Source organism: Platichthys flesus, chromosome 7 (assembly GCF_949316205.1).
Source record: "Platichthys flesus chromosome 7, fPlaFle2.1, whole genome shotgun sequence".
NCBI classification, from domain to species: Eukaryota; Metazoa; Chordata; class Actinopteri; order Pleuronectiformes; family Pleuronectidae; genus Platichthys; species Platichthys flesus.
This window is the reverse complement of record NC_084951.1, coordinates 12,949,728-12,974,746: the sequence shown is the minus strand read 5'-3', so window position 1 is coordinate 12,974,746 and position 25,019 is coordinate 12,949,728. Positions and strand designations below refer to the sequence as shown.

The following is a 25,019-nucleotide window of genomic DNA, read 5'->3' as shown; positions in this document are numbered from 1 at the left end:
TCTCCCTCGGGGTCATGCTTCACCCAAACCTCGTCCTCATTTAAACCATGTACGCAACGATGATTTCTCACCTCTGTGATTTTTTGCAAAGTCAAAAAGAAAAAACAACATAAATCTTTTCTCTTCAGTGCAATGACAAGGATGACAGGCACCCTGCCGTGCCCCCAGCGCGGTGCCACTCCACAGACGACAGAGGAGAGCAGCGCCGCAGACAATAGTTAACACAGAGACATCAGGCGAGCCTGTTTAAAATGCAGTTACCATGGAAACCCTAGCCTAACATTGTCTGTCAAGCATATGAAAGTAAGATGGAGAAAAAGAAAGAAAGAAGCAGGCCTCGGGCATTATTTTGCTAGTTGACACGTTCGTGTGATGGAAGAGCCGAAGCATATCGTGGCACTGAACGGAAGAATGTGACAGCTCTTGTTGAGGAGCTGAAGTGACAGTGGAGGCAGTGGCAGTGGGTGGAGGAGAGGATGACCAACAGTTTTTCAAGTAAGTGGCCATCTTCTAGTCTGATTTTAAATGATTTACCATTAACACAAAAGGTCAGTGAGACAAGATGGAGATCGATTGTACAGTATGTGGATAATGATATCATAGTGTATACAGTACGTAGGATTAGGGTTTAGGCATGTTAGCATGTTAGTCTGGGAACATTTTATGAGAGTCTCTCTAAGATCAAACCCACTCATTTTGTAGCTTTAGGTACTTCAACACACGTTCACCCATTTCAGTGATTAGAACTAAAGAGGAACTGTCTGAACCTTCTTTATATCTCAAACTGTCTTCATTGTTGTTTTATCTCAGGAAAACCAACATTTACATTTACTCATTCTCGTGTATAAACCTGTAGTTCAGACATCACTCAGCTCACTCCTATGATGCTTGATTTGTGGTTCAGCATTCAATAGTACCTGTGTTATCAGCCATATTTAATATGATGGTTGAGAGGAGATCGCTAATTAAAACGTGTCAGTTTAATATGGGCTTTTAACACTGATGTGTCCTTGAAAGCTTCTTTTATGTCCAGGTAACATTGGTTTATCTTCTGGGGTATCTAATTTGGCTGTGAGCGCACCTCTGTCCCTGCTTCAATGAGCTGTTACTAATCAATAACAGGATGACTTGAAATAGGACTTGGGGGAAATCGTATGCGTTACATCAATGTGTGCTACCATTAACAAGCAAAAATGCTGGATTTACATGCACAAACTGGAATGGCATAGAGTAGAGAGCACCTTAAACCCAATCAAGCAACACCAAATTTGCACACACTACTCTAAAAATGCCTGATATTTTTCATTAGGATCCAAGCGTTTTCCCATGGTTATCAGTGAAAATGTCAAGAAGTCCCAATGATAATAGCTGGATCTGCCCATTTATCCCTTGACCCACCTCATATTTTAAAAGGTTCTTTCTTGACCAAGTTTCATTTCAGTTCAAGAGTTTTTGCATAATCCTGCAAACAGACAGACAAACGGCGGTGAAAACATAATCTCCTTGGCAGAGGTAAAAACAAATGCACACAAGTGCATCCTGCAGCTGCACAACATAAGACCTAGCCTCGACTTTTATGACATGTGCATGTGAACACTATATGTGATATATTAATGATATACACTTGTTGGTGTCTTGCTATTACAAGATACATCTTATCTTTCATGGATAAGAGGAAACAGATCATTGGGAAACTTACCATGTATTTCAATTATTGTATTACCTGCAGACAGATTCATTGAACCACAAAACTAATATTCTATATCATCATTCTATAGTATTTCTAAGCCCCATGTTTTTAATAATTAGATTTCCATCTCTTTGTTGATTATAAGGTGTCAGTACCATATGCATAAAGTGGAGGTACCAATGCACTCATTCCATGGAGAAATGCACACAGCCTGTAATCAAAAACTGTACCTTGAATTGATCCATCAAGTCTTAAATTACTTTGTGATGTCACAGCCCCCAGCATGCCCCACCTCGTAACCTTGTAGGATTTGGTTCCGCTGATTGTTAACCCAACATCTGCTATGTTTTTATTGTATCTCCAATAAATCCACGTTCTATTGATCTACTCGTCTTCTCCTCACCACTAGTCTCTCAACCCAAACAACCTAATGGTCTGGATCCAACAGAAACAAAGACTGCTCCTTCTCCATCTAGTCCACTCGCCATATGCCACCATAACTGCATGAACATCCTAATGTGGATCGGAGTAGCAGGGCTCTACTACTCCAGCACCAGACCTGGATACGGAATGCTACACTGTGGATAGTCAACCAAACACCACTAGCCCTAACCCAGGTACAAGGGCTCATTGTTAAGCTCCACACCTAAAAAGCCAGAGAATGTTAGTCCGTCTTTACTTCTCATTTCAGCACTGACTGATTTGCATTTACAATTAGGTTTTACAGGGCCACAACAGAAGGCTATAATAAATTAACCTGTGATTGACCTGACCGTGCATCACTTAGATGGAAGTCCTGGTTATCCAGAGATTTTTGGAGCTCAAAACCAGAAATAGATCTTAAATGGACATCGCAACCTCTAATAAATTACTGGAAGATTATAAACATGGGACTTTTAACACAACATGCATCCACACAAAGAGGCTTTGCCCTCAAAAAAGTAAATATGGGCATAATAGAGGAGCACCACACTGCTTACAGTTGTACCATTGTAATGCACACCAGGGAGGCTGAAAGTGGAGCAGGTGAAAGATAGGAAAATGAGACTGGAGAATGCACACAGAGACAGAGTCATGAATAGACAGATGGATGGAGCTTAGATTTAATTTGCCCCCACTCTGACTCTACCTGTAGGTCACTAGCCTGTGCTGTGGTTTGCAAAGGAGCCGAACAGAACAAGAGTGACATAAAGAGGGATGAATCATTGATGATGGTAATGATATAAGACTTGGTAAATGGTGCAAAACTTTAAATCTTTCCAATATTGCACATTATTTGTACTTCCTTTTTTTTTGCCAAGTGATGTTTTGGTTCCCAAAGAAGAAACAAGATTCATGGTTGTTATGTTTCCTGCAGACTGCTGTGTTTGTATGGTCACTCTATAGCCCGCTTCTCCACTGGTCCAAAGAGCCCTAACATCTGTCTTTTGTCTGCAATGGGAATGGATACAATTGTCATTCACTCTAAGGTCAAATGATGCTGCAGTAGACAGGGTTATAATCGACTGTGGCTCCGATCAGCACTGATCTGCACGTGGGTTCACCTGGGTGAGCGAGCTTATTCACCACAAAGTGAAGTGAGAGAGCATTGCACTTGTTGATTCGCTTCTGACATCACATATAAGGCTAACTCTTTTACTGGCAATGGGAAAGGAGTAAATTGCCTTTTTACCCAAGGTTAAAAAAAGCAGTGTATACATCCTAATTTTGGTGTAAAAGAGGTTTGTAATGGTGGATGGGTCATGAGCCAAACTAGCAAGTCAATAAATAAATCAAAAATCATTTTCCAAAGACGGTTTCTATCATTTTTGTTAGTTCTTATCATACTGATGTTTGTTCGATTGTTCATGTTTTTCGTATGTTTGGTTTTAACTAGTTATTTGATGCGATAAAGACTGGGTGAAGACTCTTGCTCCAAGATGGCAGCGTTCGTATACAGAATATTTTGCAATTACGGTTATTTACGGTCTGCGTTAGATGTAATCAAAAGCACAGCCAAATCTAAATGTAACTCAAATCGTCTTCCATGTAAACACAATTTATAAACCTTTTGTATTAAACATAATTTGGGTTGTAGCTTAGTTCACATTTGGACTACAGTTTGCAGATTACAATTACAAAAGGATCATGTGGTGTAACCAATCCCCCTTTGCCTTGTCTCTTCTCTTTAAAAGTGCATTAAGTCCAAAGCAATAGGTTAAAGACATTGGGGTTTGCTCCTTTTGACAGACATATAGGCCACACCGCTTGCCTTGAATAAACTTTAGGGCTTTTGCAGGTTCTGTGATGCAAGGCTCACATCTCAGAGACCTTGTGATCGTGGATGCGCCCACGCCTGCCCCCTGTGCCACACCCGCGACAACACACACTCTTCAATTAGCTCATTATGTCGAGCATCAGCTGTTAGCCTTTAGCTCCACAAAGACCAAATCCCAATCTTTACGCACTGACATGTCCGAGGATGAATCTCACTCGAATGTGGGTTTCGGACGCTGAGGCTACATGAGCTGATGAGAGATGAGACGATAAGAAATGTGCACCTGCTGACTCCTGCTGCACACTAGGCCTTGATATGCATGAAATACAGGGATCCGTGTGCCTGTGCAGCCCAATGAACCCGCGTGCGGACCGTGTCGGTGGGAGTAGAGCTGCACCGTCTCCGTCCGTCCGCGACACTTGACGCACAAAGCGGCGCCTCTGCAGAGCCAAGCCGCTTCCCATCCTCACCGACACAATGTCATCTCGCAACAGCCGGCGAGATGCAGCATGCACCTGTTCCGCTGTCATCATCGGCATCGACCCCCATCGAGCACAAACGAAATGCACGGCGTACCTGTCACCGTCCAGGTCCAAACGTCTCAGGTTTCAGTCCGGCTTGCGATCGCGGAGGATGCAAGGGAAGACGCGCCGCCGCCACCGCCCCAGAGAGAGCAGCCCCTCTCACACTGCCCCGAGATGAAGCCCTGCAGGCTGGGTACAGCAGACACACACAAGCCGGCGAGGATGGCTCACGGTCGGGAAGGGCTCGGAGGAGAGTGGAGGGGCGTTTTCACGGTGTAGGCAGAGGGGGACTCCTTTACGTCGTGCATGCGCGATGTGCGAGGACCGCTCCGCTCATGACACGCAGCCTCCGTGCCCGAAACCTTACCCTACTCATGATCTGCCCGTCTCAGAGTTGAGGGAAAATATATATTCCTCAAAAAACAAATTCGATCTCGCTCATAATTATATTTGTTGTAATTTCCTTGAAACAAAATTTGACGGAATAAATATCGTTTTCCACCTTGTTTCATTGTTCTAGATTGCACATCCCATGTCCTGTCATCAATTTCATGTCTGATCTCATGTTCCACTGCTGTTCATGGAACAATACTGTCTGCAGCCTGTTAGTGTCTGAGTGCCCTGAATGTCATTTATGCAACTGTCATCTGCTGAAACTCCAAATGCACGTGAGATCATTCATTTGATCAGTGCGCTCACAGCCTTGAACACATGGAAATTGATATTGATATTCAAAGACATAAGGACAGATGTAGAACCAGTGAGACGTAATGTCAAATGTATCTTTTACACAGTGCAATTTAATTTATGTGAGTTCAGTTTCAGACTTTTTATGATTCATTTCTGGTTTTACTGTGTTTGAAAAAAGCTCCCTTCACCTCCTTAGCTTATATTCATTCAATTCAATTATTTTTGTATCGCACCAAATCACAGCATGCACACATTCACACGGCACAGGTGCTAATAATATTTGTATATTTATCTTTGTTTCCTCTTTTTTTAAATATTTGTATATAATTGCACAAACACACCACATCAAATTCCTTTGATGTGTAAACCTATTTGGCAATAGAACCAGATTCTGATTCTGATCCATTATTATAGAGAAACCGATAGCAGTTCCAACAATGACCAAGAACTTTGCAACTGGGGAGAGAAATCTCCTTTTTTGACGGGGAGGATGGTACATGTCTTCCAAACAAGCTTTAAGGTTTCAAATTTGGAAGAATACGTATATATTAAACCCACAGCAATAATTAAGCAAATTGTTCCTATTGTTCCCTTCAACCTGCGTCATGTGGCTTCACTAGGGGCGCTTGGGATGAGTCACATCACTTTTTGAAGAGGAATATTTTGGGCCTATCATTTTTAAAGCATAATTTGTTCAAAATGTTCATAATATAGTTGACACAAAAGAAAAAATATTGCAGTGCACCATTTTCCTCTTGTTTATATATGGGCCCAGTAAGAGGATGATGGGCTTCTAGGTAATGTAGTTCATCTGGTGTTCAGTTGATCTCCCTGAGTGGGGGTGAAGAGTTCCTGCATGTTACTGCATCCAGCCACACAGCTATAGCTACAGGTGGTGAGTTATGATAGTGAAAGCTACTGTATCATCACAAACCTTCCTTCAGCAGCAGAGCAGTCCAGAGCATCTGGTGTCTACAGTCTCAGCTTTGTGATAGGCACAGGAAAGAAAACCAGGAATTAACTCAACACTGGCAGAGTGCTGCACGGAAAAGAGAGTAGAGATAGAGATACAATGTGCAGGCAGACCTATCTGATGGCAAGGGGAGCCAGAGTTGGTAATGAACCAGGGGAACCAGGGGAAAGGTAAGCTCTACTATACACACAAACACAGAGTTAATATGAACTACTATTCCTTCACTTGCTCTTATTTATACATATGTAAGTGGTGTGATATCGGATACTGTTACAGGTGTTTCCATAGCAGTGGATGTCATGTTGGCACTGTTTGATTAACATTGTGTTCATCGGTTGTGGTTATGCTGCATATTGTTACTTTGGCCATTGACATTGTTGTGACTTTCATGTTGAGGATTTTTGTGACATTGACTCTGTATATGCAGGCTGTGCCCACAGGTGATGAACAATCGTACTGATACCCCCCCCCCCTCCCCCCTTTATTTTGAATAAAATCTCATATGGTGAAGACATGTTTAAAAATGCGTCTAAATCTGAGCCCTTGTGTCCCCACCACTTTTCATAGTGACGCCCTTGCCCTGCATAGCAAGAGGAGTGTTAAATGAATGAGGGCTGAGTGGGTGATGTATTGCACTGGTGAGTCATATGAATACTGTGCTGAGAAACCTTTTTGGCTCTCCTGCACAAGTGTTCTGTTCAAATGCAAATATGCATACAGGAAAATCTCTTCCTGTCACGCTCCAGTGGGTGTCCTTCAGCTGCTTACAGGATGTGCAGAACTGAGCAGGGGAACAATTTCACAACCACATGGGGAGGATTTTGGGAGTATAAAAAGGATGTAGTGCATGTCTTAATATCCCCATAATGAATGAAGGAGGATATTGCCTTTGAAAATATGGCCACATATTAAAATCCTAGATGATGTGAATATAACTTTTATCATAAACACATACATTGAGCAACTACTCAAGTCTCTCCAAGTTGGCGTAAGGAGATATGGTGTGTGATTGCTAATGATGACAATGGAATATTATTGCCACCATGTGGCCATCATCACACACATCACAACAATAAGGAGAGTGTGTGTATTATATTGTCTCTATGTCCACAGTCCCAAATTGCAGTGTGAAACCAAAACTGACTGGATCAAATGCAAACAAGCTGAACCTTGGTCCGGACTGTGGTCTAGACTTTAAGGGTAGAAAATTCCCTCTATTATCAAAGGCTCAAAGTCATTTTAGAGACCCCTCTTCATTCACTGCATTTATGAGGACTTTGAGATTCAGGGGGTTGGCATCTGTTTTTGATGTTACGTATTTATTGTGTTTTAACAAACAACACACACAATGGCCACTTGCTGTGACTTTTTTTTAAGTAAATTTTTGATTTTGTCTCCTGATATTAATGAAACCTGGAATGACACCCAGGAGAGCAAATCCTTGATGCACCCCTTTCTTTGGATTTGCCCGGAAATGTTAAGGTTTCTGTCTTGGCCTATGTCCCATCCCTCCACCAGGTTTTGTGGAAAAACTGTCCGTAATAAAAGTGCCTACAAGTTACATGTGATACGTTTTAAATGTACAGCACGTATAGCAGGGTCATGGGTGAGGTGCAGTGTATGGTTCACCGCAGTGTTGTCATGCCTCATGTAAGCGCAGATGCCTCCACCTGACTAAACAGACATGCCCACACAAAGTACACTCATTTATTTTATTGGTTTTTCCTCATTGCAAGTGTATGAGAGATTTAAATAGATCTATATAGATTTTGTGAGTTACTGTTTTTATGATTTGTTATCTGTGTCAGGTGGGATATGGTTTAATGGCATTTATTTTTATAATTAATTCAAGCAATTAAAATGTTTTGATTGATCTATTGTTTGTTTTTACGTGCTAAATTGACATAGATGTCCTTTTGTGTTATCATATGGAGAATTTTGTGTTTGTGTTTACACCAGACATTGAGGTCATGCTCCATGTGTGAGAGGAGCAGAGTATCACAGCTCCTCTCCTTCTTCAAATACTGTTTTTTGTCAAATGATGCGTAATGAGGGTGGACGAGCCACCAACAGCCTGAAGGAAATCTAAATCACAGCATTCAACTGGAATGGCAATCTAGCAAGGCTCCACAGCCCCCTTGTGAAGACACACATCGCGTGTGTGTGTGTGTCTTTGTGTGTCTGTGTGTGTGTGTGTGTGTGTGTGTGATAGTGTGTGTGTGTGTGTGTGTTTACAGAACAACAAAAATGGAAGTAATAATACTAGTATTTCAAGAGGATTAACTTGCATTAAATTAAGTTTTTGCAAATAATCTTCTATTCATCTTATTATTATGCAAGTAATGTTTATCTAATTCTATACTTAGTGGCACAGTTGACCAAGTCATCATTATAACTTCTTATTTGTATGTGTCATTTACTGTTTGGTCATGAAGTCAGATTAATTGGGTATAAGGCATCAAATGGGATGTGTTCAATAAGTGTGTGGTGCAGCTGATGTATTGGAAGCATAAAAGGTCAGGGAAAAGGGCACAAAAGGTCGCTGACATTTTCATGTTTGTGTATGGTTTTTATTAAACTATTCAATTGTATTAAATAGGCAGTTAAACTGTCTATTTGAGCCTCTTTACGAGTGATGAGTGGTTACAACACAGTCATATAAACTCTAATCATAAAATCCGTTCATAATAAAATATTTTAGTTTTTGTTACCTCACTTTGTTCTCAATGAACTGCACCTAAATATTTACATGCGTCACAAACACAACATTAATGCAATAACTCACTAAATAGATTATTATAGCACATCTCAATTCTAAGAAGACAAAATGATACATCATAGGTCCTCGACAGCTTTCACAGACAGTGTTTGATTAGGTGTAATGAAGTTGTAAGCAGATGGAAATGTTCAAGAGACAGATAGGGAGGACGCAGACATAATGACCAATGGGCGAGTTTTCCCCCCTCGAATTAATTAGCTGTTGAAATGTGAATATCTAAATCACTGCACCTTTCACAGTCCTCAGAGAGGCACGACCTCTCACTCCAGATCGGTTCCTGTCTCACGTCGAGCCTGACAACTCCGCAGGTATCAGGTAGAATCAAACACAAACATCTTGTACAAGGGTATAGTTCTTTAAACCCACATTGGTCAAACTAAACTTTAATGCTCTTAGGTACCAAGTTAGGATTAGGAAAGTTGATTGTGAGTGATAAGACATAATTGACATTAAGGTGTAATTGTGGCTTTTAGGAGCAGCCACTGACTCGGTCTCTTGCATATTGAAGCAAGCTCATCATTACTTTGAAATCTGGAAATACAAAAGGCTGGAACACCAAATTTGTCTTTGTGTATTTTAATAGGGGCTTTGTGCAGAAAGGATCAACACAGAGAGTCACAGGGTTCTCAGAGTGAAGTGGCAGGAGAGTCAAATGCAAGGATATTATATTATATATTATAAAAGTTTCAGGTCATAAAAGTCTTTAGACAAGTCTGCAAAACTTACTTTTCAACTACAAAATAATTTTCAACCACACTTACATGTTTCCACTACAACTTAGGTCAGAGGTTGTTCGTGGCCATCTGGCTGTTTCTTCTTCTATGCAAACATCGTCCTTAAATCTTCACAATTAGTGTCATGGCGGTGTTCAGACCTATAATAACATCGGTTCCGTCCGATAACTCTTGTTCAACTGTTTGAAACAGTTGAACAGGTAAGTGTTTGTTTTCTAGGCTCAGACATATGATTACATATATGATGGGAGTGGCAACTTAAGGTTAGAAGTCATTGTTTCATCAAGAGCCGCAACTTCATTCTAAACTGCGCACAAACATAGATACACGAAATCCCCTCATGTCTGGTATCTGTCAGTCACAATACCAGACTAACAGAACTATATTAAATCATTTTCTTACCTTGTTAGAATATCCCCAAGTAGCACAGAGTCAAGGAACATTCCAGCAAATGATCAACATAGGTATTTTTTTAATATAGCTATTCTGTACCTTTAACTTATTTTCAAAATGAAAGAACCACAGTCGTCTTGTTCCAGATTTTGGAACGGTTCTCAAAAGGACTTTGAGATGGGTTTCAGTGGAGAACTGAAGACATTTGAGCCCTACATGTTCAGATGTCCTTTTCTGATGCAAATCACACTCCTTGATATAGTGTGATCATAACAGGGAGCATTCTCTCTGCCCTTCAAACTTTTTCATGTCAAAATCCCACAAAATCTATTTTTGGAGAACCTCGATTGGAGACTTTTGAAATTATTCTGGGACCATTTCAGTCTGAAACCTCAAGTAATGTTCAAGTAACTAATTTTGTATAGACGGGCATAAACAGATACGTTTGCATGGAAACAGACTTGGAAATTTGCCTCCTGATTGGATCATGACATATCCTTCCCTAATCATCATGCTCCCATCACATGACCCTTTTCTGGACAATAACAAAGCCTCCTTGCCAGCCTCGACTACCAGCGGTGAATGCAAAATGCACAACAAATTCTAATAGCTGCTTATCTTGACTTCCAGTAACAGATCCATCTTTTAAATGGTACCAGTTAAAAAAATTCCCTGGTTTTTCTTTTCATCAACTACATTTTTTGACTTCTCTGCAAATAAGGAACCCCCTGCAGACAAGACCCTAGACCAGTGATTCGCAAATGGGGGTACGCGTACCCCTCGGGGTACTTGAAGGTACTCCAGGGGGTACTTGAGATTTTTTTTTTATATATTTAAAATTAGCATCCATTCAAAAATCCTTGAAAAATTGTTATTTAACAAATATTCAATAAAATATAAGTGTAAGTTCATGAACACAATGTTATATTCAGTAGGCTTTTAATTTAATTATCCTAAAAAAAACAGAGTCTCCCCCATACCGATGGTTTGACCCAACCTGGCACACGCCACCTGTCATCACCTGTCATCACCTGCCTTGAAAACTTCAACAATGGAGTCGAGTTGAAGTGCAGCAGCAATGCTGCTGAAACACGGAGGGACAAGTACCAAAGAAGGCGAAGCCAGAGCAGAGAGCCTTCCCTAAACAACACCGTGAGAGCTTGTGCCTCTTCGGAGGGGCGCTAAAATGGACAAGTTTTCCGTTGTGAAGTTAATGATTCATAACAAGAAGTCCGCGTCTCTACCGGTACCCTTTCAAAATAAAAGCATGTAATACAAAAGCGGAAATGAAATTGTATGACCTTAAAGCGAGCAAATATGTCACAATAAAATAACAGAAAGACACTTCAATAATATTAACAATAACATAGATTGGGTTATTTACACTTTATGTTTTTTCTGTGGGGAGAGATTAGCCAACAGTGGCATTAAGCCACCACATCTTCAGCGGTATCTCCAGACAAAACATGAAAGTCATGTTGGTAAGCCACCTGAGTTTTTTAAGAGGAAACTTTCTGAATTCAGGTCATCTCAAGACACGATGCGAAAAGCCTCCCCAAAGCAAACGGAAACAAGCTACCTGTCAGTATTCTTTTCGATCCTTAAAGAAGATATTTTAAGATGATAAATATAAAAAAAATATGTTTTGAGCTAATCTTTTATTTAAAACTAAGTTAATGATTTATTTTTTGGGAAGAAGTGTTTAGCTATAATTAAGTTCATGAGTTCAGTTTGAGAACATATCTTTATTATGATCCAAAAAGAGGTCACTTTAAGTTGATAATTATTTTGAGGTGCACAAATCTTTATTTATATTGAGATAATAATAAAAGTCTTTAGTTATTTTATATCTTTTTATTTCAAAATAGTTCAAGAGAGACCACTACAAATGAGCAATGTTATGCACATTGATGGAGTTTTAAATTCGAATGTGTCTAGTTACAAGACTTAATAAATCACATTACATCTTTCTTTGCGCTGGTTAGGGGGTACTCGGCAGAATTTTTTCTTCGAAGGGGGTACGTCACTGAAAAAAGTTTGAGAACCACTGCCCTAGACTTATTGTTTTCTCTGACGTGTGCATGCACATTTTAAATGAATGGACATGTGATAGAAGTTATCAGGCGTGTTAGTATGGATGGAGATTATTTCTGATATGGAGCTAAAATGCTTGTTTGGATGGAGATTTTCGTATTTTTTCACAAATTAACATTATTAGTGGGATCATTTGAATGTAGCATCTGGTACGCTCCTGGTGTTTTGTATAACCTTCTCAAGGGCATTGATCCAGTAGAATTGGCTTTGTCATTATATATCTTGATCAACAATACCATAGAAGTGGAGAGTTTAAGCGAATTGCCCCACATCTAATCCCTGGTAACTTGAAAACCGAGGCTTATTGCGTGTGCTGCCTCTGATGATACATTGACGTTCAAAAACATTTTAGACAGTTCACCTTTTCATGTCTCCAGTTCATACAAAGGAATTTGTGAGTGTTTGTTATTTGGACAACATGGCAACTGGTGTAGATCCCTGGAGTCTTCAGCAGACAAAAAGCTTCTTCCCTCAGCTCATTTAGGAATTTAGCCCTTGGGCTGCCCTGCGAAAGAGGACATTTAAGGCTAAACACAGCTTCCTTAAGAGCATGGTTAGGCAAACAAGCTGTGTCAGAAACGGGTTGCTGTCCTGTGCAAATACCAGCCCTTGCTGTCAAACCATCACTCTCAGTCATAAAAACAACAGGCCTATAACATGTAACTAAATATGACCGAAACGTTTTGGGGAAGAACAGTTTCCCAGCTGCACATTGTTAACTATGTGTTTTTTTTCCACAATACTCGATTTCAAGAGTTTTCAAGCCCCTAAAACAATATTTCGCAAGGCTGCTGGCTCTGTTTGAGTTTGACATATGATGGGCCGCATTTTAGTCTGGACAGACATGGAATGACTAAGCATTCAACCTCTTGCTGATTGGCTCTTTTCAATCCTAACGTTGGACTTCATTCAGGCTCATCCTCTTGAAGGAAAACAACTGGAATTAGCCTCTTTGTTACCCAACAACTTATTGTTCTTCTATGGAGGTATCAGATGTTTAATTCCCATTATAAATACCCGGGCCACACTGCCTGTGTGAGAGAGGTAGTGTTTTTCGGTGTGTCTGCAGCTGAGCTGATAGGAGACCACATGCATCTTCCGATGCAGCAATAACAATCAAAACCTTGTTCAAACAAATGAAAGGATTCACTAACAAAAACGCAAGAATGATTTCACTTTGAAATGGATACAGAAAGTATTGCAAATACATATGTTGAGACATTTTCAACAGATAGATAATGAAATTGAGGTGATAGATCATTTTGAGGCAGGCGGCTTGGACGTTTGAATCTGCACCGTCTATCATGGACGTACCAATGAAAAGCAAAACGTTCCACATCACAAACCTGCAGCCCTCGCTGCCAGTGCGGCCCAAGCTAAACAACAAACTAAAGAACCAAGCTCCTGCAACTCATGAGGATCTCGACACATAATCCTGCTTTCCTCCTTGCATGAAAGTGCAACATCATGGGTCTCAGTCATGATCAGCTAAGTTACAAATATGGTTTCTCTATTTTGAGAGAGCCAGATGCCACAGTTGTAGCAGCTAAAGCAAAACCAGTAAAGTCATCGTCAGCAGGAACTAAACAGAAGGGGCGAAACTGAACGAAACAACAAAATGATTATGGATTATGCACAAGTGCCACAAACCTACCTTTAGGGGACAATTACTGAAGCTCAAGTGCTACCAAGAAAAAAGCCCTGAATTTCTTACCACTGGAGACTACTCCCAGACTAATGACAAACTCACTAGTTACATCACCTTTTAAAGCCATGAGTGCATTTCTCCAAATAGTGGAATAATGACAGTGCACGTACAAGAAGAATTTACCTTGACATGCTAATGTTCAGCTTCTTGTTTGACATATAGTACTCAAACTATAATGGTACTCAGGAGTTTTCAGTCAGCACCAAACTTACAATCACCTACTGGGACTATTTGACGTTACCACCATGGTTCTATGAACTTAGTGAAGTGTGTCACACATTTGGGTTTGCTGTGGCCCGGCCAAATAGTGGGCCGACATAGGGACCCCAGACTGCCAACACCTACATGTCGATTATTGGCAAACTAACCTAGTCACTTCCATTAGAGACAGGCAGCTTTCATTTCAGCTTCTCCAAAACACTGTGGTTGTGTTAAACATGCTGTTGAGAGAGTGTGTGTGTGTGTGTGTGTGTGTACTTGTGTGAGTGTGTGTATTTGTGATGCAGATCAAATGATGCTCCTTAAAGGATGACATCTTGATACATCTGTTCTGGCTGGGTCCTAGACATCTCTGGCCCAACTTCTTATTGTACTTCTATGGAGGCAAACAAACACAGGCACAGCTGAGCCCCAGACATGGAATATGGTAGGCTTATGTGCTTAATCTGCATACACATGGGCTCTGAGTTTCCAATATTTGAAGTTCCCTTCTCTGCCCCATGGTCCTTACTTTTGTTTCTCCTTTGTTCCATCAAACACTCTCATTCATGTTTGCATGCCAACACTGTTTCTCCCAGGTGTTTGTGTTTATTTATTTCTAAATATGGCTGTTACGTTATGTTTTGTGTCATGGACTAGAAGGCTTTTGGAAGCTTTCAAAAGGGGAAGGATGAAGACCAGGCTCAGCTCAGGCTGGAGGAGGTGGAGGAAGTGTTTTCTCCTGTTGCTGCGGATGAGTCAGAACACGAGAACAAGTTCAGGTAGGTGAAGAACCGGAGTCCTTTGCCAGCTCGGAGGTCTAGATCTATAGTTCGCCGACACTTTTTTTACACCATCATTTCAAACACACATCTCAACATGATTATAGGTTTATAAATCAAAAATAATACAAATTTGAAGGCACACGAGTGCGCAGTGGAAGAGTGATGGTGATAGAGTGCTGACTGATTTACTTCTGCTACTGCATTGAACACTGACTTGTAGTTGGCATCTCAAAGTGTTGTTGTGTTTTATGGCTGTCAGCTCAATCGTAATAATCAGCAATGATGACTATATCTATCCACCTATGGAAATATAGAATAGTGCAGTTTGAATGGCTTACATTTGTCTAGCCTGACAGGTCGGCTGTGCCTCAAGGGGTCAGACCAGGTTGTCCACTAACCAGAGGGTCGGTGGTGGGATCCCAGTTTTTCCTGTTCTGCGTCTGGAAGTTGTCCTTGGGCAAGATACTGAACCCCAAATGGCCCCCCGATGGCTGTGCCGGCAGTGTGTGAGTAATGTATGTGAGAGAAAGTACTGCAAATAGATGCACTGTATGTATGTGAAATGGCAAAACTGTAATGCAGAGCGCTTTGTGTGGTCATCAAGACTGGATAAGCTGTGTATTTATACAGACTATTTACCTTAAGAGGACAGTAGGGATGAGAAGAGAGCAGGAGGAGGTCGACAGACAGATGAGAGGAGCTCGGGAAACGTGAAAGAGAAGAGCGCCACAGATAGACAGATGCAACTGAATAGTTAACACACTTCTTAATAGTTCAGCCTTGTCCCAGTTCTAAAGGAGCCTTCGTCACACAATAGAAGCTGAGACTGTGACTCAGGCACTCCATCAACGCTAAAGCAGGTTTACTCCTGCTGCTGAAAACAGATGTGATGAAGAAGGTGAATAAACCAATCTGTGATTTCGTCTTGTTAAATCCAACTTATACAAGTGATTGGAACATTTTAGTCGAGGCCAATGGCTCATGTCTCATGTTCATTTTACTACTATACAATAAACTATGGAATTGTCAATACCTTGCTCAAGGGAGAACAAAACTGGAGACCACACATTTAAAGTACAATTTATTTAAGCAAATATATTTACAAAGGAATGTGCACTTCAGTTAATCAGTGCTGTTTGTAGTGCGTGGATGTGTGAATATGGGGAGATTGATCTAAATCAAATACCTAAACAATCCAAATCCAACCAACCAACCAGCCCAGGGATGAGAGAGGGGGTGAATGCTAAGGCGCCGATAGACATAAAGTGATAAATTCACAATAACTCAGGTGTCCAATATCAATGTATCAATCACTCCCAGCTCTAAAACACCAAACACGAAAGTAGGTCAGAGGCCATATATCTCTTAAATATCACTCGCATCTACTTGCAGCTAAAAGGTAGGTCCGTTGGGAAGCGGCGAGCGCAGGAGCTGTCGACAACAGACTCTTCACATGATCGAATGCCTGCTGACAAATGGGAGACCAACATATTTCAGTTAGGCCATTACAGAGGAAAACAATAACATATTTTAACCTGCCATTCCCAGGAAACGCAACAGTTCACTCTCAGTGGAGATAACAGGAAATGCTTGCATTGTAAAAACTTTAAGATGAATGGCACGAACCTGCCCTTCCCCCACATCCTGACCGTAATATGATACTGTTGCTTTTTGCGAATATACGTTTCCCGAGCTTCACTTTTGGCAATAACAAAAGTAGGTCAGAGTCCAAGCGGCCGTCAAAGGACTGAACAAATATTTCCTGGCCTGGGCAAAGGCTCTAGAGTTTGAGGTTCCTAAGGAGGTTACATGTTTAAAAAAAAAAAAAACGTTTATTTTAAAACCAAAATTATAGGGCCTTGCCAAAACATCAACAGCTGAATACATAAATGAATAAATAGAAATACATGTCAATGTAGCTGTTAATATTAAATACCAGTATGGAACCCCATGAGTACAGACTATCACTGGCACTTGGGAATTCACTATATTCACTTTACAATACTGCATGGAAGACACTCCTCCCATTTCCATACCAATGTTGGTTGTGAACAAAGATAAACTCTTCCGACATGTTTAGGATTCTCAGATGAAATACTCACCCTATAATAATGATGTGAATGTGATAATACCTTTTAAAGAGAGTTGTAAACTTTCATTATAACCCTTCTGGTTATCCAGCTGGGGAACCTTTCAAGTGGAAAAGACAAAATTCAAACCATTTAAAGAGAAGATAAAAGACTGCAGACAACATTCAAAATCATGTTTCACAGAGAAAATAATCAGAATCTAAAAACAGTGCTCTCTTGTCTCTTACACTTCCTGTCTCTGTACTAGACTACACAAATGCACCCTCCTCACTCTCTCTCACTATAGGTGCTAGACTTTGGTTGTAAATTACACAAGTAAGTCTTAGGGTCACTTGTCTGAAATTATTATGAATCATTTTTCTATGCAGTAATGTAATCCATATTACAAGGCAAATGTTTTTGAATAAAATGTGGTCATTAATCTTTGTACGACATGAAATGATAGTAGATTATAGTTTTAAATGTACTTACCTTATGTGGACTCCGCCCCATATCTCATCCTTAAATGCATAACAGATCCTTGTTATTGTTGAGGAATTTTTGACTATTCTCACACATAACTGTATAAGGGACTACATATAATGTGTATTTTATATTACACATTATATCTGTACAGGAGAATAGTGACTGTCTAATTCCACAGACACTCCCTTCTCTCTCTAAGCAGTACCAAAGGTCAGGTTATAGATAAAGTATCAACCAACAGTGCACTGTAGCATCTACGCCGAGGGACTTTCATATCTAACTCAGATGCACCAGACAGAGAGACACCAACTTCAACTCTCACCGATTTTAACTCTTGTGTGTATTTCACTAGTGGCAAAACGTAATGACACAATGTGATTTAGTTAGGCCTACTTTAGACTTAACTATCCAATAGGATGCGAACACCTACATGAAACATATAGAGATCGACAGCAATTCTAACCTTTCATGGATGTGCTGTTGGAATGGGTGAAGGAAGTAGAGAAAGATGTACTGGGATGTTTTGGGAGACAATTGCTAATGTAAGTCTGTTGGCGTTTGTATATTGCACCTTCTGTTCTCCTTGATGCATCAAGTCTACATTAAACTCTTCTGAATAAGACATCAGCTGCTGGCCGCGTTTTCTTTTCACCAGCTTCCAGAAAACTTCCATGACAGTTACCACCTGTGATGTAACCCCCCCCCCCCCCAGCTGGGATGGGCTGCAGCTCCCCCTGCAACCCTAAAAAGGGATGAGTTATAAATTATATTATTATAAATAATGGATGGATGGATAAACCAAGAAACCAGGGTACACGAGCGGTTCTGGCTGTTTGCTGTTCGAACCCCATCCACCTGGATCAAGGTTGAGTCTCCTCACTTTCAGACACTTGTTACCTAAGATCTGTTGCATCCCACTTACTGATGCATTGCCGAGGAGCTGGGGGTGGAGTCATGATATCTAGTAGCATTTTTCCATTTGTTTCCTTTCTTAGTTCAACTAACCTATATATTGTCTACTGCTACCGTATAATTACTAACAGGTTTACACAGTTTGTCTGACTCGCGTGAAGAAATTGAAAGCTGTGACATAAGATTTTTTTTTTTTTTTACTTGCATGTAGAGCTATTTTGGAAGGTACACGTTTAAATCTGTCAATAATCTCGACATCGCCAGGCTTGAATTGATTTACTGTGCTTACACCGAATCGCTTCATCAATCTGACAGTAAATGTGTCCTTGAGGCTTGTTCAGACGTGCCAAAATAAATTCCGAAAAAAATCCTGATGATACGCAGATAAGTTGTTCGCGGTAGAATAGTTTCATTCAGTTTGATATGTTTTTACCTCCCCACGTTCCTCGTGGTGTTTCACAGAAGCCGCCCAGGATTGATTGATTTATTTTGTTTCGGTCTGTACGCCGTAAAAACAAGTCTAAAAATAACTGAAACAAAGAAAACAAACATTGATAATGATTATTGATTGACACAACACATATTGTGCATGCAGAACATATAATTTCATATCGACACTTCAAACATACATATTGAAGTGAAGTGGAACAAAGCACATACTTACTCAGAACTGATTGGCACTGTAGATTTGTGACACCTGGTGCACACAGCGCCAGATGTCACGTTGCAGAAATACAGATGTTATAGGGAAAGATTAGTCAAGCCCAAAGGCCAACAAATTATTAATTAATGCTTCTAAATTCTTTGAGGAATCCACACATAATTACACCTGCAGCAGGGGTGGTGCTGCAACATGCACTGCGACACTATACCTCTGCGCTCCCTGTGGGCATATTATCGAATGATGCCCTAACAGACAGGTCTATTCAGATAAATAAGAATGTAATAATCATCCCAAAGAGATTTTTACGAGTACAAACATTTAACTATATTACGGCAGGTAGAAAGCGTGTTGTTAGTCTTTATATGTCATCTTCTATTTTGCGAGAGGGGGGGAAAGGGTACACTGAATCTTTTCAAGCAAATTCGTTTCATTCATTAACAAGGAACCAAATTGCAAAAAGCTAAACAGACAAATAAAAACAGAACTTTTCCATTGATGGGACTGGTCTGTCGAAATCATTACTGGTGGAACTCAGGACACAGACCGTGCATAACACATTACTGTGAATGTCATTAGCTCTTATTTTCTTTTCTCTCTGTTTACTATTGTACATTGTTTTAGGCATAATAAGTTGTTTTTTTCTTCTTATCATGTTTTTTTTTAAACCACATTATTGTAAATAACTTTAAATCCATATTGTATTTTTTTTTTTTTTAAATGTAGTGTCACCAAGTCAACCAAGGTCAGGACTACACATGACTGATGTGTATAAACATTTTGTAAATGTGGTAAATATGAAAATTGCCTCAGAATATTAATGAAAGTGATACAATCTCCTGGATACGCCTCTTTAACCATTTCTACGTCATTTTCTCTGGTACATGCTCTATCCCCTCAGGTTTAAGTCAGTTCAGGACATTTTGCGTAATCCAACTAACAAACAAACAGACACAGGTGAAAACACAACCTCCCTCGCAAAGGTCATAAACCCAGAGAGAGATTAATTATCACGTGGCTGGTTTTGTTTTTATCTCCTTAATGTTTTTTTCATCTCAACAGTTGTCTTCCATGTTGCCGTAATTTATTTTTTCCTTTTCCTCCTATACGTACTAACCATAGACTGTATATATAGATGGACGGAGGGTCCGTGACGTCACCCATTGGTTTCTGCATAGTGAGAACGAGGCTAGTAGGAGGCGTTCCCAATCAATGGGCAAGGAGGAGGAGCGCAAGTGAAGACTGACAGCCGAGCGATGAGATCAGCGTGTCCAGGTTAGCTCAGAGCTAAGGAGCTAGGCTACATGCTACCCGACGCTGCTAACCGGTTAGCGCTGTGCTGTATCTGGTCGCGATCTTTACGAACTCACTAGAGGTAAGTAACCTTGAAACTACAACAACAAAACCAATGCTTTATCTATCATCATAATCATATGCTTACATGCCTCAAGTGGTTTTTAATGTTATTGTTATAAAAATTACCGTTTATTTAACACATCAAATGAAAAGATTGAAGCAAGTTAACTAGAGTTGTTTAGTTGTGACTTGATTTTAATAAGTTAATATCAATACACTACATGTGTAAGCTGCATGTGATAGTAACTGTTTCACAAATGTGCTGATACAGGCTGGTATATCCTCCATTCCCACCTCGTTTATTTAGCCTTTTATGGAATTTGAGTGAATTGGACAGATTAGATTATTAGATTATAATCTCCACACACCAGTGTTGTAAACAGTTCTCATTAATTATATAATTATTTTTCCACAGAGGGAAGTGGAGAGACTTTATGTGGACTGTTTTCAACAACTCTGTGGGAGATTATCACCTTGAATATTACACATGAGGTAGAAATACATTTTATCTATTTATACTATGTTTTATTTCTGTCAGTACATTACATTTCATTTGGCTGACACTTTGATCCAAACTTACTTACAATATGTGGTTCAACTATGAGGGTACAAACCCAGAGCCCAGTACATCGGTTCTGTCTGAAATCTGTGGTGCTGAACACAGAATAAACTGTAAGAACCAGTCTGTGCTGGAACATACACAACATAAGACATCATTTTATAATGAGTTTCTTCTTTTCATTAGATGAAGCACTGCAGCACCGGATCTGTCCTCAGCAGCAACATGGTGGAGATCGGCAGCTTCAGGCTGGTCATCACGAGGACGACCTGCACAAGCTTCATCGGCCCAACACTTCACGTTTCTCCCTCAACTAAAGATGGCCTGCAACTGTCTAGAGTTGGCAATCATTGCTATGTATCATGGATAATAGATTTAATTTCTATATTCATTATGGTTGGTTAAAAAAATTATCTTTTACAATCTGATTTGATACACTTTAGATAAAAACCCAGTGCTTTATTTTTCTAATTCCCCATAAGAGACAGAACATCGTCAGCACAGCTGAGTCCTTCAGGCTCGTCCCTAATAAAATGACAGGAGACATAAAAGAATGGCATTATTGTATAGGAAGTGTTACTTATGAACAAAGTTTCTGTCCAAAAAATTCTGTGGATATTAAACTCTGTATTTGAATTAAACAGTGCACTACCAAGAAAATGCAGTATGGAGTTCTTCCACATTATCTTTGCTTTGATTGTTTGTAAGGTATGAAAACAGGTCTGCTCCTGGAGTCAGTGCATAGGTGATGAAACTTAGTGTTCAGTCTTGTTGGAGTCCTGTTCTGTCTCCTCATGTTGGACATCCACTGGAGGAAAACTCGAAAACACCGATATGTGATACGCTGATTTTACAAAATTCATTGTAAATAGAGTAGAAATGTACAGTACACAGTTCATGCTAAAATTGTAGTTGCTATGTAACAGTCAAGTTGCTTGATTTCTCAGAAGTTATTAAAACATTTCTGTGTACCCTTTTGTCATTGCTCAAGTGTTGTCTCTCAAGTGTTGACTGCAGAGGCTCGGAATCCAGTTCTGTCTCTTCATGTTGATCACCCACAGGTCTAGCCTCTCAGGATCACCTAGAGGAAAACTAAACGAATAAAAAATATGTAAAAAACAATATCTGTCAGGTTACCATCTTCATACTTATGTATATGCAAACAATAAAATGTCAATAACTTCAGTCTTTTTAGATATCCCAGTTCACATAATCCATCTGTTGCATTGCCTCTTTGTGTTATTTCATATTCATATAGTTACTATTTCATGCCATGTTCACGTTTCTAACAAACAAGTGAGATAAGTTTAATAGAGTTTTAAAGTGAACAATTATGGAACACAAACTTAGTATTCACTGTAACCACAGATGACATCTAGTGAAACAAATATATATAAATATAATAACTATTATTATTATCAACTACCCTTGCCAGATGTATATAGCCTTAACATTAACAAATAGGGTTAGTCGAGTCATAATAAAACTCATGCTAAAGAGATAATATAACATCATTTAAGCTTTCATTCCTGTGACCAGGCTTACATATGTGCGCAGTAGTTTTATATGACGCACCAACATTGATCGCTGTAACTAATTATCCCCATGTCTACATTGAAACACTTCTCCACTCTGTGTAGAGTGGGCACCGGTTTACTGTGACTAGCATTCACGCTCCATAATGTAGCATGAGGACCGCATCGGGCTGTGCTGCTCAGAGAGGAACCTACAGGCTATGCGGTGAACACAAGTTTAAACAACATTAGCTTAATCTCGACATAAGCTAACAAGCCATGCATCGTGAGCAACACTAACTGCTAATCATTGCTACGCTTCTTATATATGAATTAAATAAAAATCGATTTTCACTCACCGGAAGAACTTGACAACAGAGCTGCGAGACGGTCTGTTAGTTCAATGAAATGCACAGCCAGCCATGGCTTGTGTCGAGTGAATCGACGGGGATCCGCCGACATGAAGCTACGAGTGGACCGAGCAGCTTGCAGGTGGCTAGCGGGGAGCTAACGAGCGGCTAGTGACAAGCTGTGCCCGCATCGGAGCCTGTGCCCAGGTGTCAATCAATACAACACGCCCCTAATTATGCGTAATTTTAAACCTCAATATCGCTTAAACGGGAGAGTTAGAAAAAAATTCACCCCCCTCAGAGTTGTCATGAATAAATAACCTCGCGATTGAGACTAAAACGAAAGGTTGAACCATGCTGTAAACAGGTTTAATTCTGCTCTAAAGTTGGGCATTTTAACATTGGAGTCAATGGGACTTTCTGTTTCTTGGAGCCAGCCTCTAGTGGCCACCCAGTGAACTGCAGCTTTTTACACTTCCGTATCGGCCTCATCGCTCAGCCCAGGATGTTGCCCCTTGGGTACTAACTCAAAATTTTGGAAATCCATCCAACATCTGGCTGCATACCAACGTTCTTGTTTTGAAGCAAATTGGGATTTGATCTACAACCTGTGCTGTACAGAAACACAAAATGTTTTGTTGTATATAAAAAATTTAAAGTGTTTTATTATTCAACTCAAATGAAACTCTAACTTTAAATATGTATACGCAAGTGTAACACTTAGTTGTAAATGGTAACTCTTCAGCAAATACCCCTCAGCCTCAACTGGAAGACAGCCAGGACCAGCTGGCTGTCTCTTTAATTTCAATCATATATTGTGGGGTAAGACCATAGAACAGCTTTGAAACAAATAAAATTATCTTTTTAGATGAATAAATCCTATATTTGACTGGTAGCCAAATGACTGGATGAGCCAACAGTTCTGAGACAAAAGGAAAAGACCCCAAAAGAGAATATTTCCAAAATCCATTCATTCGTGATTCATTTAAAGGATCTCCAGGTAATTTAGAGAGAAAGGCTTGAGTTTGGTGAAATATCTTTACTGCTGTTAACAATCTTTTTTTTTTTTTAATATATTTTCATAAGAAGGTAAGGCACAGTAGAACAGGAATCAATGTCGAATTAACATTGAGTATCACAATCTCTGTACGACAATTAACAATATACAGAGATATTGACACCATAAAAATACTGTGCATCACGATGGGTTAAGAGTAAGATATACAGTCTACCTCCTAGGATGTTTTTCTTAATTTATGGAACTGTTAACAATCTTTAAGAACAGTAATATGATTGTAGAATTTCAAAGCTAAGTCAATATCATATTAAGTTTTAGTTGCCTTTATAGCCAAGAGATATAGCTGATTGTTGTCTGCATAGCAATGCTGAGATAATATACTGGTTAAAAGAGATGGGGCCTTGAATGGAGCCTTGAGGTACTCAATAAGTGCTCCAATTGTTTAGTTACTTCATGGAACAATTGAAGCCAAAACGAAAACATGTAGACATTTTTAATGTGAATTAACCAACACTTTTACGGAAGAAAGTGTGTGCATGTAGTATTACATTGCTCATTCTAAGGAGCTGATTGAGGAACAAGTTTCAAGGACTTTCAATACTTGTTAAAAAATTGTAAGTTAACGCAATTTTTTTTGCAGACTGCATGCTTATTTTAGAGAAAGAAGGTTTTTCTCCTTTTATAGGGCAAACAAATTGAGATGGTGATCTCATGAGGTACACATAAATACACACAGAGCTTAATTTGTTATTTATAATCATGTTAATAAACCAAAGGATGAATATCAAGGTCATTGAGTGTGAACGACAGTTCAAATAGGAACATTCCTCACATTCCCCACCTGCATGAACCAGTGTTTGCATGTTATACCATTCCTTGATGTGAGATTAGACTTTCAGCTACTTAAGAAGTCAAATGTTGAGAAAGACTTTACCCTGTACCCTGTATGATTTACCCTGTATGATTTACTTTCTTGTTAAAAATGTGTTTCCACCCCTAGGCACGAGTCTGTAGAATTCTTCACGTGCCTAGGGGTGGAAACACATTTTTCTAAAACTCCCTGAAACTAACTTCCTCCACCTTGAAGGCCAGGAAGTTTGCATTTTGGTATTTGTCTTGCAATGCGGGCTCTCCAAAAATAGAAAATGTTGCAAATTCCCAGTGCACTCTGTTATTTGCCTGTAATGACATTACACAGTCATGTCTCCATCTGCACCCATCTTACTTTACCCGCCTCTCTCTTGGGCACTGAGGGCTCTGCTATTAATA

The 25,019-nt window shown here is 39.8% G+C and overlaps 1 protein-coding gene across 1 annotated transcript in view; it reads right to left on the bottom strand.

Annotated features, from left to right (window-relative positions):
* The window catches only part of si:dkey-178k16.1 (band 4.1-like protein 1), a 34,852-nt gene extending 30,149 nt beyond the window's left edge, over nt 1-4,703 (bottom strand). Inside the window, exon 1 of the mRNA XM_062392256.1 lies at nt 4,524-4,703. The gene's annotated coding sequence lies outside the window, so the exon portion shown is untranslated. The remainder of the gene's footprint in view (nt 1-4,523) is intronic.
* Between the last annotated feature and the right edge of the window lie 20,316 nt (nt 4,704-25,019).